The sequence below is a fragment of the Panthera onca genome, chromosome A1 (assembly GCF_046562875.1).
Source record: "Panthera onca isolate mPanOnc1 chromosome A1, mPanOnc1 haplotype 2, whole genome shotgun sequence".
Lineage (NCBI taxonomy): Eukaryota > Metazoa > Chordata > Mammalia > Carnivora > Felidae > Panthera > Panthera onca.
This window is the reverse complement of record NC_138339.1, coordinates 50,464,040-50,481,658: the sequence shown is the minus strand read 5'-3', so window position 1 is coordinate 50,481,658 and position 17,619 is coordinate 50,464,040. Positions and strand designations below refer to the sequence as shown.

At 37.7% G+C, this 17,619-nt stretch overlaps 1 protein-coding gene across 8 annotated transcripts in view; it reads left to right on the top strand.

The window, feature by feature from the left end:
* EBF1 (EBF transcription factor 1) overlaps positions 1 to 17,619 on the top strand; it is a 391,381-nt gene that overhangs the window by 26,045 nt on the left and 347,717 nt on the right. The window lies entirely within an intron of this gene.

Sequence of the window (17,619 nt, the reverse complement as noted above, 5' to 3'; positions counted from 1 at the left end):
GGAATGCATGTGGCCGAAATTTGCCTGTTGGTCATGACTAAGCTGCGCCGAGCTCTTGCGATTCCTGGGAAAACCATATGGAATGTTCTTTGGAGGCCCGTTTTCTTGGATTGCTTCGGTTTTGTGTATGATTCATGCTCTTAAAGGAATATTTCTTTCTTTCCTGACTTTCTGTGGCTCAATCCTCATGCTGTGCCAGGAAGCTTCAGAAATAAAATAATAATAGTTTGTGATTTATGAAATGTGGTTGGGTGCTTATAAATATTTAACTTTTATTTGAAAAATGTTTGAATCATTATCACTTTTAGCTACAGTAGTTCTGTTGGACGTAATCCATCTACATTTTAAGGTTTTATTTATGCATAAAAGCAGTTTTAAAGAGATCTGTGAACCAAGACTTTCTACCGTTATCTCCCGCATTTGATGGTAGCTCATACTGTATTATAAGTTGATTAATTTATCCTGCTTGTCTTAATTATTGTGTTTTTCAACAGATCCATATTACTAATCTGACATGACCAAGTAAATCACTATAGAACAATAAATTTGTTTTAGTTGTTTGGTGCAGTTTGGAGTCAGTGTGTGCACATATTATGCAAAGTCGCATTCCAAATATTCATTTTACATTTTAATTATTGAAATTCATTGTATAGAAACATGAGAAACCATGTTTCAATGTATGAGAAACCATTTGTTACATAGCATTACTCATTGAGAGTTAAATGGCCTGGAAGGTTTATAGATACTGTCAGTTGTCAGTGAGGAAAAGAGCTAGCTAGCATCCTCCAGTAGCTGGAAAAGAGTCTTGCAAATTAGACTGACGGATCCCTCATTGAGGAAATGAACAGCTGACCAAAAGTTCCTTTTTGGGTTTGGAAATACTGATTAAAAACAAACAACCCTATCCATCTGTGTTTCCAATTCTTTACCTTTTGGGGGCTTTCTTTCTTGTTTTTCAGTTAACTGAAAAACTGCTTCATTGTAATTTATGTCAAAACATTGATTTATTGATTTTGACTTATGTGGTTCCACAAGCTTCAACCCAATTTTGATTGCCAAGTAGCTTTCTAAAGCTTACATTTCAATTAGACATCTTAACTAAGTATATCTCTAATATTCACCCAAAGCATACACCTTTGCTTGATAACTGAGTAGTAATACACTTGATTCAAAGCGAACACGTGTGAATGTTCACTATGCAGTGAGTTGCGCGTGGTGCCCGTGGTGTTAGAGTAGCATGTTTATCTGCGAGAGCAGACATGCCAGTCATGTGATTCCTTCTCCTGCAGTGGAAGATAAATCTTCAAATGAAAAAGGTCAAAAATAAATATAACCTTTATGCTGTTTTGTTTTATTTAAATACATCTCTTCAAAAAACCATTTGTTATTTTGAGCAAGTTTTTCTTATGCTTCTGTTAAAAAGAAAGTGTTGTGATCAAAGGACCAGCCCAAATATTCCCCAAAACTTGGAAACTGTAAGCATTTTGTTCTGCTGCACAGTTCCTTTTGGTTTAGATGATGGCAAGAACCGTACCTTGCCACCCGCAATGAAAACATTTTTTTTTTTTTTGCTTGTGAATGGGTTAAGCTTTTAAGTTTTTCATTTGGTTTTAAGCCGTGACTCTGATATAGAAGGTTGATATGACTGTGGTTTGAATAACATTTGATTTTGACCTGTTCTTGCGGGTTGCGATGGCATAAGAAACTTGACTCAGCAGCGCTGTAATTAGCCCGGCCCCGTGTTTTTGAAACAGGATTGTGTTACCTGGATTGCATTAGTGTGGCTTCTATTGTTGCCGCCTTGCATCTGTCCCAGTAGGGTACTTAAAACCTTTTCTTGGCTGGGGTAGTTCAAACAATTTAGGCAAAATAAGTATGCACTTTATACTGTTGGTGGCTTTAGAGATATTGCTCATGACATTTATCCTTTTCATTTTTTTTTCTTTTTGGTTTGACAAAGTAGAAAACAGTGTGTAACCAACGTTGGTCCCTTAAGAGAGGAGTATTTTAAAAAAACGGCTGAAACCCAGTGTATCTGCAGAAATCTCAACATATGTTTATTTGCTGGCGATTGCCACTGTCTCCCATGAACTGTCTTTTCAAGCAGTGATGCCAGCTGATATGCAAAACCCCATTTAGCTATTTTTATTTGCATCTGAGTTTTCAGAATTTATTTGTCCTTGAGTCTGCCAAAGGTTTTAAAAGCTCCAGTCCTGTCTATGCTGATAGGCGAAACTTTCATTTTTAACAACGAGAGAAGAAAATAACAACAAGAAAAGAACTTACACAAGGAAGGGCAAAATAGAAAAGATTTTTCAATTCCATGATATTGCTGCAAAGGAAAAAAAAATGACGGCAACCGTGTTTGAATTTCATAGTTTCCAATTTGATTCTATATTACCGATTGCATAATATCTGCGTTACGTGCTTAGGGTTTGATTTGCTTTCAGATTTATGGATGTGAATCCCTGCATATTTTGCAAAAATAGGTTATGGCGCCTGCATTCAGTAGCAACGGTAACTGTTTTTACAAGATGCATACAATGTGTAATTATAGAGCTGAAGATACAGGCAATCACTGTGTTAGGATTTAGCATAGTTTTAACACGAAGTCACCTTTTGGGCACCAATAATTTTTAGCTCCCTTTGCTTGTCCTTCGGATTTTGGAAGAACACTGCTATTTTTATCAGTCAAAAGACTTTTAGCAGTGGTTATTCAGGAAAACTATTTATAGGATAGATAGAAGAGGTTTTCTGGTCATACGGTAGTGGTGCAGGGTAAGCTATTTCTGTGTTAAATTTTGGCTGTATTATTCGCTGCTAGTGACTTGGGGACATCAGCTTGGCATATTTCATCAGAAAAGTGGAATTAACAAAATCAGCAGTTGCATATCGATTTAGAAAATGGGTTTCTACTTCCTTCTTTTATCATAGCATGCAACCAAGTAAGAAAAATATGACCCAAATTCTTTCTACATTTGTGAAAATTTGTCAAGTCATTTCAGAAAAGTTGAGAGGACAATTTCTGTAAATGTAGAAGGTATGCATGTAAAGTTGACTGCTAGGTTGTATTCCTGCCCGATGCCAAGTGGCTTGATTAAGAATTATAAAGACCAGGCTGTGCCCAATGATCCAGATATTCAGGCTGTGTAGACATGGAAAAAGTCAAATGCATTATGTTTAATAACTGATGACCAGGAACTAATAACAGCAAATTTCATTATCATTGAGGTAAACGGCTATGTGTGGTAATTATTGTTAAAGTAAAAAGTAAAAACTGACTTGCTGTTATTAAATTAAGGTGGAGATTGATTTAACATATTCGCACAGTAACTCATATTTGAATTTAAAAGGTTTGCAATAAAATTCGTGTTTAGAAATTGAATAAATTGTAGTTTTATTACCACATTGCATATCCTTGTGTCCTAACCTTTTTCCTTGGAGTTATCTTAGTTCAATAAATAAAACCTCATTAGACTATTCCCATTTCAACGAGTTTATTAAATTTTGCAGGAGTAATTAGCATAAGCTGTGCTAATTTTTCTGGAAGACTAATGAGGGAGGTTCTTAATTAGGTTTACTTTGTAAGAATCAGAAAAGATGATAATGACAAAAGTCACACAGGGTAGTCTGAATTGGGAACCCAGTTTTTCTGAATCTAAAAAAAAAATCTTCCGTTTTCTATGTGGAAACTTTTTTATAAATACTTGGACTGAATATCTGAAGTATGCAGACTGTTATTCCGTATCTACTTAGAATTACCAGCCATTCTTGATTTGCTTCACAAAACTCTTTATTTTCCTATCCTTGACTCGCTAAAGTATCTTTGAGCAATGACATGGATGGATACAGATGGTATTACAAAAACATTTCTTTCTCCAAATTATACTATAAGATTCCTTTCACACAGAGCCCCGAAGTTTCCGGCCAGATTTGTTTTGCTCATTTCCGGTAGGGCAGGGTAGGGTACAGCTCAATATTTGTTTGTTTGGTTTTTCAATTTAGGATCAGTGTGATTGATGAAATAGACTAAGTAAAGGGAGAAAAGAAGTCCTCAATTCTTCGTGTCCTTGTGCTGTGGATCCTGAGCAGTTAACAAGTGGAATTTTCTCTTTTAATAAATAGAAATAATAAAGGGTGACATCCTCCCTCAAATTATGTTTTCCTGTCTCCTGTGAATTTAGACATAGTCCTTCTGAGATATAATGTGGCTTGAGTAACCTGCAAGTTCTGAGTTCTTCACAGCCAGTATTAAAAACATGGATTTTTAAAGCCTGTTGACTAATAAAACTCTAAAAATTTTGCATTTGCTTACTATAACTTTAACAGATTTGTCTTTCTTTTCCATTTATGAGATCCCTGTATCTGTGTTTGAGATGTAAGCCTTGTGATGCAACATTTTAAAAAATACATGAATTTTATAACATGAGAAACCTAGCTTGTTTAGAATTACTGCTCTTCAGGCCACACTTACCCGAGGATGTCCCAAAAAGCAATAAAAGCCTGCATCTGTCTTTTCCAGGATGTCTAAAGATTTTCCACATCTAGATCACTTTCACTTAGGTAACACAAGTTGGGTTTGTGTTATGATTATTGTCTGAAAGAGAATATTCAGGAGTAAAAATAATAGAATGCTTATTTTACCTGTTAAATTGACATGACATACATCATATGAACAGCTTAATCATTAAGGGTTTTTCAGAGAAAAAAATTTATTTAAGATCCATTCTCAACTAAAAGGCACAAATGCTGCGATGCTGTGACTGAACTTTTTAGAAAAGTCCAGTGTTGTCTTATCAACATCTAATATCCTGATTAAATTGGCCCAATGTATTTATATAAGATAGATGTTCATCTGTATAATAGGAAGACAATGGTAAAACTTTAGAATTACCATAGAATAGGGTGGGGCATATAATAAAGTCTTCAACTATATGAACATAGCATATACTTTTATTAAAGTTGCAAATGAGGCTTTTTTTGTCAGTTTCATTTCATTGATCTTTCAACTCTTATTATTTTGGTCTCTACCCAGTGTTTAGAAGGGCCAACCACTAAACATAATCACACTGTAAGGTACACAAACTGCTGTCTGGAGTGTGAACAACCAGGGTGCAAATGCATTTCTTGGAGTTCTGATAAGCCTTTATACCATCTGATTTCCTAACCTTGATTGCTCAGTAAAAATAAAAGAAGGAGGAATTCACCCCTTAAAATTGCCTCAGGCAGGATAATTGCTGTCTTCTCGGTTGGATTGAGAGGTTTGCATTTTTCCAAAAGTGAAAAGCCAGTGTCGACATTGAGCATGAATTTATGGTTGTTTATTAACCCTAGTGTATTTAAACATTTGTTTTCTCAGTGGGAATTCCTATGTGATTATTAGCGATGAGGCTTATGTGAGAGAGTATCATTCTAAATTTTATCACATATCAGATAATACCATTCTGAATATGAGATGAGCCCTGTACATTTGTGTGCAGTTTACTACCATGATAAGAAAATAACGAATACAATAAGCTAATAGCAGTCTGTATTCCATTTGCTATCAGCTATTCCCAAATACACAGCCAGGATACATTAAAATGCATTTCAAATATGCTGACAATATATCATAATGCAAAGTACTTTTACATGGTATAATACTACTGCAGACACTGTATAATGAACAACAGTGGTTTTCCTGTAAAGGAAATAATGGCAGCAACTTCCAAGAAATGTATTTAACGAAGCTTCAGAGAATCAGCAGTGTATGTGTGACTGGCCCGGGTGTCTGCTCGTGGTGTGGGTTTTTATCCCATGTCATCATAACTTTGCTTTTGTAACAGTTTTGGAAAAATACAGAAATGCAGTACAAACTCCCCTGTGTGTCATCTAGCAACTTTGTGTAGTCAGTTTGTGATGAGAATATATCACTATATTAAATATGCTTTTGCTTTTCTAAAAGAAGTTACTTAGAATGGGAAAAAAACCCATCCCTCCCCAAGTGCAAACTCTCCATTGATAAATTCCCCTCTCTCCTCCCTACTGCCAACACCTGACCAAACTCTCTAACAAAAATTGACCAGATTTTAAAAACTCCATTTAGAGTTTCCTTCATATAAAGAGATGGTATTTTAGTCATTTTAATTTGCATGGGGCATTAGCTGAAATAGACTACTAATTTTTCATTCTCTCCTATCCCCTGTCCCATTCTTCCTTTTATAAACCATGTAACTATATCCTGTCCTGGACAATATAAAAGTGACCTAAATACTCCAATTGCAATCAATGAAATATGGTGAACAGTACAGGTTTGTTTTTGGTTGCTTACTGCCTTTAAAGGTGTGGGTAGATGAAGATAAATCTCCCTTGAAAACTCTCCAGTTACAAGCCTTTGTCCAGAAGCAAATGAAGGTTTTAACGTTACAGTACTTATTGTAATAGAATTTTAATTGCCTTAATCCTGCTAAAGTGTGAAGCTGAGTGTGTGTGTGTGTGTGTGTGTGTGTGTGTGTGTGTGTGTGTTCTTCATGGGGAGGGGAATCAAGCCAAAAAAAAAAAAAACCCTGCATATTTTCAATGGGGGGGTGGGGGTCACATATGGTAAATGATGCAAACTTAATGAACCTGATTCTGGGGAAAAGAATGCCACTGGCGTTTCATCCGTGCAATATATACTCCACTTTCAGTGGGAACAGAGTGGTCTTTGCTGTGCTTTGGGGATTTTTATTTTTGAAGGTGAAGTGCTTCGTTTCAGTTCCAAACTTGCCTGAGAACCCTACTTTGGAAAGACTTAACTAGACAAGCTGGCAAATTATATAGCTTGATCCCACACAATAACCTCCAAAATGGCACTCGGTAACTATACCATCCTGCTAACTGTTTGAGGCACAATAGTTTTGTAATATAATATAAAGTAATAGTGTTAGCCAACACATCTTTAATAAGATATTGTTCGTGCCTTTGCCATATGCTACAGAGCAGCCTCTCACTCGGTGGGCCTTTTGATTCCTCTCAATAAGATTATTTCAAATACTCTAATCCTGAATCATTGACATGAATACAAAAGCCTAGTGACATCTAATAGATGCCTCTTAGCTTTGCTTTTCCTCTTGTTCCTTTCCTTTTTCTTCTCTTTTTACCTGACAAAAAGCTTATAGACACTTGGGCTCTGTCTCTCAGTAGCAGCATGGGGGGCTCCTCATGAAGTATAAAGGAGGAAAAAGGACTGACAGAGGCCCGATAAGCTACAGAGTGAAGGACCATAGATTAAAAGTAAATGCCAGTAAATCCTACCCTGTACACTTACTTGTTCTTTTATTGTTTTCTTTAACACTTTCAGTGCCAGGGCAGGGAAAGAAGAGAAAATAATAATCAAATTGCACATTGCATTTTTCACCGGGACGTGGTCACTGTACATCCCGTGTAGAGTTTTCTCAGATTTTGGTTCATGTAAAGTTTGTAGTGGTTAAAAAAAAATGCTTCTTGCTCATTTGCTGCTCTACTGACCAAATATTGATACTATGTGTGTGGGGAGGTGGGTGAGTAGATCAGAAGAGCCCTGCTAAAGGGTGTGAACACTCATGACCTGGCATTTCAGGATTCAAAGAACTTTTTCTTGTCTTTCTTAATCAATGAATTGGAAATTAGCAAAGGGAAATGTTGGGATGTTTTGCTCCATGGCATTACCTGCTTCGTTTTCTTATGGTCTCTGTCCCTGCTAGTGTCCTGAATATGCTGCCTGAACGGGACAGTGCTCTCCACTCAGGCTGACAACTTTTTTGATGGTCGGATGTTGTTTTCTCCTCCATCTTTCCAGAGTAACCATGATTTGACTAATGCTTTCCTCCCACCCCCACTTTATCTGAATATCAGGCAATCATGCTATTTGCAATTTATTTATTATTGTTCAATAGAACAATAATTTTCTATTTTTAACATGCTTCTCTTTTATTAGTATTCTGATCTGTTAGTAATGTCTTAAAACACCATTTTTAGTGTCTTGACTGCAATATGGGTTGATGTTTCCTAACAGAATGGAAAGTAAGTTTGAAGAACTTTGGCCCTGCATCAGGTTTAGTTACTCTCACACCTACTTTCCCTCTCTCTCTCTCTCTCTCTCTCTCTCTCTCTCTCCAAAGACAAAATCAAAGATGTGTAAAATGAGAAATCTTTTTGCTATTTATTAGAAAGTTCTTTAGAAAAGATAGTTGGTTATCTTTGACACTATTATAAGCAGTATTGAAAACCCATGATTCGCTATACAATCTTGGTGTTTTCTTAAAGCCAGATGACAATCTCAGATGAATGCTGTACATCTCAAAATATCTTTAAAAAACAGAGTCCTTCTTTCTGTGGCTGTAGGAGTGGGGGTGTCCAATTCTGGATATTCATATATTCTCTGAAAGACCTGCATCTGAATCCTGGCCTATGAGCACCTTAACACAATACGAATAACATCTTTGACCATTATGAGTTATAGTCACTATGTTTGAATGGTACTTGAAAGTTTCAGAGATCTTTATGGTATAATATTTCAGAGAATTCTTTTCATACAAATGTGAGGGTACCCATTAACTCCATTTTACAGTGGGTAATCTGAGGCGCATAGCTTAAGGAAATTAGTGAGAAAGCAAGTGATTAGAATCCCATCTCTTAGCTCTCAGCTTGATTTTTTCCCCCTCCTCAATTGCCCCGTAAAAAAACAAAACAAAACAAAACAAAACTGTTTTCAGTATTTCATGTAGTCTCACTTATGTTTCTTGGTATCCACAATTTATCTTTCCTATGTATTAATTTAAACCTTTGTATCTAAACAATATTTCTTAGTAGATCTGGCAGTTAGCTTTTGGGATTAAAATAATAATAATATGACATATAAATTGTTGAATCTGTTGCTGGGCCAATATTTGAGTTCTCATGCCCTCATCTATTTTGATGAGTAAACCATTGTGTCTTTTATTGAGAACAAACAGACACTCATCCAAGAGAAATCTGGGACAAGGCAGAGTATGATGGAAAAGACATAGATTTAGATTAGCTGAGGCTCAGATCCCCTCACTGCTACTTACCGATACTTGAGCCTCAGGGGGTTCAGTTTTCCCACCTTTAAAATGGGAAAAGTCATTTCAAGTTTGAAGACTTGTGAGGGTTAAAATATCTAGCACAGGGCTTGGCACATATTAGGTGCTTTGAAGTCAGGAAGCTCTTGAAATTTGAACATAATATATTCTGTGTGGATTGTTATTCTTACTGTGATGATTGCCATGAGAGTTTTCAAAATTTTTATTTGTTTAAGTAATCTCTACACCCAAATGGGGCTCAAAGGCTACCCTCTGATCAAGAGTCACATGGTCTTCCGACTGAGCCAGACAGGCACCCCACCATGGGACTTTCTTACAAGCAGAATTACCTTACTGAAGCTTATCGTGGTAACTAAGTCCCCTTGGATGAGGACTCATTCATTTTTTTTCTTTCCACAAATATTTATTGAGCCTCTACTCTCCGCCAGTCACTCCTTTTCAGGGTTGGGGCTCTACGGAGAAGACACATGTTGTTCCTGCTCTCATGGAGCTCTCAGCACCTCAGAGTTGGGAAAAAAAAAATTCCAGTGATTTGGAATGTGAAGTGTAAACAAAGAATTTATTGATTTTTTTTTTTTAAATAGAAGACTGCTATTTTAGATGAGGATTATGATGCAGAGAAAAAATATCCCTGGGTGGAAGTTGCCTTTTACCTTTAACTCAGTGCTGTTGAACTTGGGGCTTTGTTGCCGTCTCCAAAACAGTCTACACATTGGTTGTGGTGTCAGACCACCTTGGATCAAATCTCAGCCCTGCCAGTGTTAACCTTGGGGCTGCCGGCAGATCATTTAACTTTCCTAAGCTTCGGTTTCTTCATCCGTAAGACCGGAATAAGGGGACCCACTAGTTTCTTCTTTATAGGGTTGTGGTGAGGACTAAGTAGATAATACGTGGAGAGTACTTAGCACAATACCTGGCACATAAATCATATTCAATAGAGGATGAATGTTATTTTTAAAATAAGGGCTGGAATGAAGAGATCTCTAAGATTTTTTCCAGTTATGAAATTCTAATTTTAGTTCCCTCTGGTATTGCTGAGGCAGGTGAACTCTTTAGGAGGTAGACTGTAAGCCCCAGAGGGCAGTGATACCCATGTGTTGCTCTGCTGTATCCCCAGCACTCAGCTCAGTGCCTCACTGCTGTGCACTAAGTGCTTGGGGTATGTTTTTATGAAGTGAAGAAAAGGATGAAAGGAGCTAGAAAGGCAGTTGTTGAAGCTGGTGGTCTCATCTCTCTGCATAAAGACAGGCTTGTTATAACTACACAATAAAGTGAAAATGCACTGCCATGAAAGAATGATGAGAAACAGAAAATGTAAGATAAAATATTAAACTTGTTACACTTAAAAATGTTAATCTTCACACGATTACCATGCAAATCCCCTCATTGCCTAACTATTTAATTGATGAAGTAAATCACAGAGCAGACATGTAAGTGAAAAACCCTGCTGTTGACATTCTCACAAAGCACATTTTCAAGAATATATTCTGTTAACTACTATGTCTGTTACACATGATAACGTGCATTTAAAACACACACACGGAGCATCTTTTGCGAACAAGGGGATTTCAGAGAGTTTGGGGGGAAAGCTTTATTTTTGTATGTCAACTTTTGTTGTTCCCATTATTATATCAAATGTGAAATCAGCATTAGGGTAACATGTTTCAGCAGTATCTTTGTTTTATATAATGTTAGAAGACTTAAGAATTCACCGTTTTTTTTTTCAGGCAGGTATAATTGACATGTTAGTCCAGTGACTGAAGGGTTAATGAATTCTCTCCCCTCCCCCCCTTCCCCTCTCTCCCTCCCCCAACCCCCTTGTCCCCCACCTCAATCCCATCATGTGCCTGGTTGACTCTGAAAGAAGGGGCTTGAAGTTGCCCACAGGGCATCCCTTTTCCCAGCCTTCTCCAAGGCCACCTGGGCAGACGGGAGCTTGCCTCCTGTCCTTAGGACACAAAATCCAATCAGGCAGCACGTCTGCTGGTCTCTCTGACCTGCTAGCTGGGAAGAGGGAAGAGAAGCAGAGGCCACTCACATTTGATAGGCTGCATCGTTGTGGCTTTAGGGGGCTCCTGCATCTACTGGAGAAAGGAAGTTCTCCCCTATTTTCAAGATACGGTACCATTCATGAGAGCACTGTGCTGAATTAATCAGGTTAATTGAGAGACCCCCAGTCGTCCTCATTGAGCCCATCTCTCCTTCCTAGTAGAGGCAGATAGTGCAGACAGATAGATTACTCGTATTTTAGTTTTCCCCCCAAAGCCCATGATATCTGCAGGCGTGCAGGGACTGTGGGTTCAGCTGGATGTCATTCAGGCTATGTGAGCATGGGCTCTTCTTGAACGGCATAGCATTAAACAGAACAAAATGAAAATAAAAAACAAGCTCTCCTCGAGATTGAGAGGAATGCCTTGAAATGTCTGATTTCTTCTTGTTCTTCTTTTTTAATGTCGAAACAATCTCAGATCAATCTGGGTGACTTTTGAAAAATCCAGATGGATTCCTCTCTGGCTATCTTATTTAGGGTTGAAACTTAAAAAAAAAATCTCATCATGATGTGTCATCAGTGATAGGGAGTTTCTTGGGGTGTGTTTTCGATTCTTGTATCCAAGCCGGACACTGGGGGCTGTGGCCCTGACTAATGGCATCTCGGGCCTCCCCTTGGAGCAGCCCAGTGGAGAAGAAAATAGAGCCAATTCAAGTGAATTCTGTGAAGGGCGGGGGTTCCTTCTCTCTCTTCCCCACTCCGAATGATTTGTCATAGTTTAATTTTAAACACTATCATTGACTATTCTTTCTTTCGACCCACCTCGGCCCCCCCCCCCCACTTTTTTTTTTCATGGAAGTTCCAGGAATGACTTTAATTATCTCCACAATCAAATTCTCATTGCTGCCTCCGTGAAAGTGTGTAGTCATAGATTGCAGGGATTATTTTCTTTAGCACTTGGGGATAGAGAAACCGGTTGTTTCAAAATGAGAACCAGCTGGTTCCACAGAGCCCTTATTTAATGGGGAGCCACTTTGTACACAAACCTTCACTCAGGTCGGTCATTACGCCAAGCCCCAAATCAGCAATGTTTGGTCTATCACCCTTTATTAAATGTCAAGTGAGGAGTGATTTTGCCGATATGATAATAATAATAATAATTAAAAAAAACAACACACCCTGCATCTTTAATTTTGCCTCTGCTGAACACTTGGAATTAGAAAAAGCATATCTTAAACTTCTTCCTATGGTAATTATATTGTAGATCGAGTTTACCACTGAGCTATCATAGATGGCTGGTGTGTGTGTGTGTGTGTGTGTGTGTGTGTGTGTGTGTGGCTCTAACCCTCTCTAAATCTAGAAAATAAAATTAAGCTCATCTTTCAACATAATCTTTTATCTGACAAGCACAGTAGATAGATGAAAGGTAGATAGCCAAGTTGTGGGTCCCATTAATAGAACCAATTGGAGGGCAGAGATAACCGCTATTATCAAACATCTTTTATGCCATCCTGTAAAATAAGAATGAGGGTGATATACCATATATATTTTGCTGTCTTTCTAGCTTGTAGAAATTGGTTTGTTGTCATACCATGTTAATCTCTAGCAGCACCAAATTCAATTTGAAATGAGGAAAGTACTTTCACTAGTTGACTGTACAAAACACTTTTGAAGCATGCAAAGAACGAGAAAAGCATGAAAGACATAAAATCACAGTAGATATCCACTTATGAGAATGATTTGTTTTTAGACTGGGGTTGCATTTTTATAAGATAAACTAATTTGAGGGCTGCAACATTTCTTAAATCAGGGTTTGAAGGATTAAAAAAAAAGAGCAGCTTCGTAAAGATTTTTAAAAATCTACTTTAACAAAATTTTGTCTTACAAATGTGAGAGATTATTTTGTATTATTAATAAAAATACCTGGCTAATTAAAAATATTTCTTACATTGACATCAACACAGCAAAATTGTTTGAAGAAATGGGAAATATTTAGATATTTATTCTCACAGGGAGTGTGATCAGTAAGCTAAGCCACGGTAAATATGCTTTTACTTGTTTTATTTTTAGAATTTCTGTATTGAAACACGGTTTGGGTAAAATCCTATCTAACGATTTTTTGTTTATTTGTTTACCAAGTACTTTGATTATGTAATGTCTCTTTAGTTCAAACTGTAATTCTATTGTATATTTGCTATATCTGTATTTAAGGAAAATTCTGTGGGTTTTTTAATATAAAAAACAAATAACTGTTATATTTCCAGTCACTCAAATTTGAACCGAATTTTACTTCCTGTTTCAAAGGTCAAGGCAGGCTGACCTCAACAGCAGTGTGGAGGCTGCTGAATTATTCATATCATTGACTTTGTGTCAGCTTCCACATTTGTGGAGAGGGATGTTTTATTCATTTATCTCATTTAGGGTTCTTCTCTGCACCTGTTTCTACCATTAAGTACCCTGTAATTTGCATTTGATGCTAATTTAGTTTCATATCAGCCTGGTCCCCCCTTGTTAATTTAATTTTCTAAGACCCTTTTCATTACAGTAGAACTGTTTTCCTCTTTAAAGCAAACATCTATACAAGTAATTGTATAAACTGCCTTTTAAATAATATCTTTTAGAAGATTCCATCATTTAATTCCTTAATTCCTATAATTAGCCACGGTTTGATTAATGTTTCAAAGGGTTAAATTAAAATGCAGAATTGCTCAAATGCATACTTGAATAATTTCTTATATACAGCAGTGTTAGCATTTTGGTACTCTTCCTGATAATTCTCAGAACAGTATGTCTTAACAGCAGTAATTTTCTTTATTTAGAGTGCAGTTTAGTTTACTAATAGTAGTTTCTTTCAAATCATGGTGCTTTCAACATTACTTGTGAGACGTTAGATTTTTGTTTCATCAAATTGCTGATAGACAGTGGCTTAAAAATGTTTCTGCAACATTAATCATGACGTACCCAAGATAATAAGGGCAGAATTAGGTCTGATTCTTTGATGTATCATGGAAGTTTGGTATTCTGAATAGCAGGAAACCGTGTCACATTATATGTCTTTGTATTTCTGTCTGCTGCTCAGAGTAGACTGCCTGGGTATTCCTCAGTTTCCCACACATAGTGGTTGTAGCAAGCTTTTGTTTGTATACCTATGAGTACTTGCTGGGCTTCAGTTACCACCGAGATTTTGCAGAAATTAGGAGTAAAGTTGTGTGAGGAGGTCCGACTGAAATGGGGGTTTACCCTGGTAGGAGTAGCTGTGCCCTTAGACTGTTCCCTGGGGATTAGGAGGTCATGAGAACTAGCAACTCCTATAAACCAGGTATGCAGCTTCCTGATTGTGGGGGAAAGAACTCTCCCTCAGTGCTTTCCCTGTAATCGTTTGGAAGGTTTTTGACACAAACAGGTCAGTATTTCTTACAGGCTCCCTTAGAGGTGGGGATTTAAAACAGGGATATGGATTATGAATTCAAGTTCTACGGTACATGGAAATGACGGAAAAGGGAAGGTTGTGGCAGTGACTGAATGTTACTAAGAGGTTAGTCCAAGCTCTACAGTGACCCTTCTTTCCACTGGGTTGGATGAGTTTTATCTGTTGCTCACATTCTCTGGGGATACCAAATGGTGCAGTCGCTTTAGGTTTCCAGAAGGATTTCAGGCCTATTGAAACTGGAATTTGAAGGTGGCTTCTCTTGTTCTTTCAGTTATAAATGATTCTGGGGGCCTCCCACAAACAACTTTTCAATTGTGGAAAAGTGAAAGGGAATCTCGATTTTCTAGCAGACAGCTTCATCTGTCTGGTTTCGAGACAGGGCCGTGGGTGGACTGCGAACTTCCCACACGCCCCCTTTAGCAGGGGACTTCTCTGGTATGCCCCATCACAGTGAATTTTTCACATCCCATGGTTTATTAAGCTAGCTTTGTGCTTCTGCTGGTGGGTCTAAAACAACATGAGAGTTTTCAGTGGGATCTTTATTCATTAACAGAACATTTGCTTACTGACCCTCTCTTCTCCCCACTTAGATACTCTTTGTAGCTTGGGCAAGTCTGAGTTCCACCAGAAAAGTCTCCTTGGGGTTTGATTAAACAGCCGTATTTAAAAACAATAAGGAATATTTGCAGAGCTTTTAAGAATTCAGCTTTTAAGAATGCAGGTAAAGTTTTTCCACCCAAACCTAGTTGGTGCTTAGAATTCTCCTGTTAGAGTCTCATTCCTTTAACTAAGAGCCTTTGATCTTTTCTAAAGACATACATAACTTTGGGAAGGCTAACACTTTAATTCTATCACTCATCTACCTCTTTGAGGGAATGAAATAAAGATTTTACAGTGTTCAGCTCTTTTGGCATGTAGAGAGCTCTTTGACCTACATTGCTTTAGTTTCCATGACAGCAACACTGTGAGATAGGTAGGGGTTTTTGCACCCATTTCACAGATACGGAGAATGTAAAGTTTAGCTTCATAAAAGTAATAACCTGGCCAGGTCTCAAGGGAAGGTTTTCAGAAGAATCTAAGTTCTTGTAGGAATGACCAAGTTTCCCTTTGAACTGAAGAGACTCTCAGAGATTACAGTCTAGTCCCTTCATTTTACAGATGAGAAAGGTGAAGCCAGTAACATTGCCCAAAGATCTAATTAGCCTCAGAACCAGGACCTTAAGCCAAGTCCCTGGCTCTGATTCCAGTGGCTTTTCTGCTACTACTCTGGCCATCTGGGTCCTGCTTTGCTCTTCATTTCACCTTGTGTGAGATCAGCCTCAGGGAAGGGTAGAACTTGTATTTTCTGGATTTGGGTCTAGGGAAACCCGTGAGCTCTGTATCTCCAACAACACCCAGAATGGTACACCAAACATACAAGGAGCATGTGTTAAATCGCTTCTAAGAAATTAGAACAGTCCTGGGGAATGGGAAGCTACAGAATGTCGCGTTCATAAAATATTACTTTATTTTTCGAAGCTTACGTATTTTATTCATTTGCAACTGTGCTTATTTATGCTATGTCATAACATTGCACAAAATTGCAATTGTTGTTTATATTTGTCAGAATATTTCATCAATAGTCATATTTCAGTAGGAATTTTATAAAAGTTCTTCTATTCTAGACATCTCATCATGAGTGGTTGTCTCTGACTATTATCTATCCCTGAAAGGCACTGACATATGTAAATATTGAACTTGGCAATTTTCAAAATAAGTCCTAAATTTAACAATTGTCTTATATTTAACCCTAAACAAATTCAATAAACTGTCCTTTCCAGAAATAATAATAAAGGAAATGAGGTATTGTTGTAAGATCAAATTCTGAAGAAATCGTAGTGGAAGGGGGGGAAAAGTACATCGAACTTCCCTCTACTCAGAACTGCCTTTGTGTCACATGTTGCCTGAGAAGGTTTGTCATACCTTTTGAATTGCCAAGGACGGGCAGAAGTCATGGGCATGGTGCTGAGAGAAATTAGTAGTCCTTGGCATAGTCTCCAGTGAACTGAAGGAATGTGATTCCGATAGGCAAAGGAGCATTCACAAAGGATGCTGGAGTGGATAATCAGCAGCTTCCATACTTTTTCAGGTTGTGGGAGAAAGGAGGAAGCAACACACACCTCAGCCTCTGGGTTATATGCTTATCTGGCCTGCCTAAAACGATTGGGCTGGCTTGGAGATATTTTAATTTTCCATCTTCGTTCAAATATGTAACTGACTATCACTTAGCTAAGGGCTGTGTCTTTTTCTCCTGTGTCCACTATTTGGTAATTGAGGGCAAATGCCTAGTTTAAAAAAGATGAAATTTTAAGTTTATATCTTCTCTCCTTCTCTTTTTCTCTTCGACCATTATCACAAACCATTCGACAAGCAGAGCTCCCTTGTGCTCCAAATGTTTGGAGGTTGGAACCCAGCAAGAATAATTCTGCTAAACTTATAAAAATTGTTTCATGATGGGGTATTCTCTTGTTTGGGAGCCATTGTTTTCATTCACAGAGATGACAGAGACAAGCATCCATTGATTTCCTTGACCTCAAATAGGGTAGATGAACCGGCATGTTATTTATTCACTAGATATTTGGGAAGCATATACTGTGTGACATAAAATGTAGCCCCTATCCCTGAGTGGGGACTACCCTAGAGGTATTGTGTGGCATTTTCAGGTCCTTCACTCATTAAGGAAATAATATTTGGTATGGGATCCCCTTTTCTTTTTCAAATCACCACCAATTCCATTGAGTCACATCTTTCTCCCATATCACCTGGTTCCCTCCCTCCTTTTAATGAAGTAACTCATTATGCGTCAGATTCAGCTTAGGTTAATGTCCTACTATGCTAATTTTTAATCTTCAAGATATTATTACCTCCATTACAAACCCCAATTCGAGAATATACTTCTGTTAAGGAGTGAGCATGCTTTGATTCTATTCTAGGTCTGATAAGTTAAATCGCTTGAGCTGAAGTTGGATTTTTCATTTATAATGAAAATGAGAAGCAACCTGGTATAGAATGCTGAACTAGGACACAGGAGACCTGGTTTTTAATACCGCCCCTGCCATTATTTAGATACGTGAGCCTCAGCAAGTCTCTTAACTTGT